Source organism: Octopus bimaculoides, chromosome 3, assembly GCF_046866305.1.
Source record: "Octopus bimaculoides isolate indiv1 chromosome 3, ASM4686630v1, whole genome shotgun sequence".
NCBI lineage: Eukaryota > Metazoa > Mollusca > Cephalopoda > Octopoda > Octopodidae > Octopus > Octopus bimaculoides.
This window is the reverse complement of record NC_142930.1, coordinates 2665612-2667930: the sequence shown is the minus strand read 5'-3', so window position 1 is coordinate 2667930 and position 2319 is coordinate 2665612.

The following is a 2319-nucleotide window of genomic DNA, read 5'->3' as shown; positions in this document are numbered from 1 at the left end:
TTAAGGGAGGAAAGAAACGAGCGAGAGTGATGCCGCTCGCATTTTCCTTCTTCAATGTTTATCTATGAATGAGGGTATGTGTGCGTATACATATGTATGGGTGTGTGTGTATGAAGGTGAATGCGTGTGGCTTAGTGGTTTAGGGGATTCCTCTTAAGATAGTAAGGTCGTGAGTTCAATTCCTGGTGACGCGTTGTGTCCTTGAGTAAGACACTTTATTTCACGTTGCTCCAGTCCACTCTGTTGGGGAAAACGAGTTGTATCTGTAATTCAAAGGGACCAGCCTTGTCATATTCTGTGTCATGCTGAACTTCCATGACAACTACATTAAGGGTACATGTGTCTGTGGAGTACTCAACCACTTGCACAGTAATTTCCCGAATAGGCTGTTCCGTTGATCCGATCAACTAGAACACTTGTATGCGATGGAGTGCTTGTTATGAGAGTGTATATTTATATATATATATATATATATATATATATATATATGTGTGTGTGTGTGTGTGTGTGTGTGTGTATGTATGTATGTATATATATATTAGAGAGTAATATTGTATTAAGAAATAAATAAAGTACAGCTGTAATCATTAGCAAAAAATATTTATGTTTTAAAAGTTCTTACGTTCGCTTCATGAATGTACAACCTCTCAAAATGGATTACACACGGAAGAAGAATTGGATTATGGGAATTCTATCTCTACACTGCAATTACGGATTTTTACCATGGATTTATTTTACTTTTTCAAACCTTTTAGCTCAAATTTATACCAATAATATTTTAAACATCTTTCTCATTCGATTTTAAATAGCATTTCTCTCATTCGATTTCCTTGACTGAAATTCATCCTTTTCTCTGATAAGTGGACAGACTTCCTAACGATGCTTATCAACTTTAGATTTCACTTTGAGAGATAGTATATTCAGGAAACGATCGTAAGAATTTTCAAAACATTTCTTTAATGATCATAGCTGTACTTTATTTATTTATTAATACAATATTCTTTTCTACTCTGGGCACAAGGCCCCGAAATTTGGGGGGAGGGGGCCAGTCGGTTAGATCGACCCCAGTATGCAATTGGTACATAACTTATCGACCCCGAAAGGATGAAAGGCAAAGTTGACCTCGGCGGAATTCGAACTCAGAATGTATTTGTTAATACAATATTGCTTACATTATGAACTTATCTCTACTGTGATTTTTAAGATATAATTTTTCCAACTTCTTACTCTATAATATATAATCGCTCTCATTGAATCTCTAAATATCTTTCTAAGGTTTTAGACATATCTCATGTCAGAGCACTTAATTGATATCCAGTACACTTTGCTTTTAAAGGACGTGTTTAATTAACTCTGTGTGTGTGTGTGTGTGTGTGTGTGTGTGTGTGTGTGTGTGTGTGTGTGTGTGTGTGTGTGTGTGTGTGTGTGTGTTAGAGACAGGTGTTGTCTATACAGAATACATTTCATAGTGCTCAAGAGATTTGAACTTGAGCTGGCAGATGAGTAAATGTAATGACAAGCAAGTTAGGCAACTCGATTTACACAGAATATTGAATACATTTAATAGAAAAAATGTACATGTGTGTGGATATAAAATAGTCCGATTTACAGAATATAAATAATATCAGGAGTTAAATGGGTTTGTTTTACGAGTCCAACAGCTGTTTCTGGGGGCTTGGAGGTCCGGAATAATGATAATTACTTGGATCCATCATCGGATAACACCGCCTCCGTCTTCAGGGGAGAATTTTACATTTGAGGTGTTGACAGGATGGAGTTTAAAACTCAACCCATTTAACTCCTGATATGATTTATATTCTGTAAGTCGGACGATTTTATATCCATACACATGTACATTTTTTCTATTAAATGTATTTAATATACTGTGTAAATCGACTTGCCTAACTTGCTTGTCATTGCAATTATATATGTATATATATATATATATATATATATATATATATATATATATATATATATATATATATATATATATATATATATATATATATATATATATATATATATATATATATATATATATATATATATATATATATATATATATATATATATATATACCGTAATCCCTCGACTATCGTGAGTGTTACGTTCCAGCCCCTCCCTCCGCGATAAGTGAAATTCCGCGAAGTAGAAATAGTATTGTACTGTATATTTTTTTTAATTATTTTTATAATTTGTATATGTTTATTTTATTATAAATTCAAAGCAACACCACGGAGGAATCGATGTAAGCTTAAATGATAAACCGCGATAGGTGAACCGCGATATAGCTACACATTTTGCTAAGTGCCATTC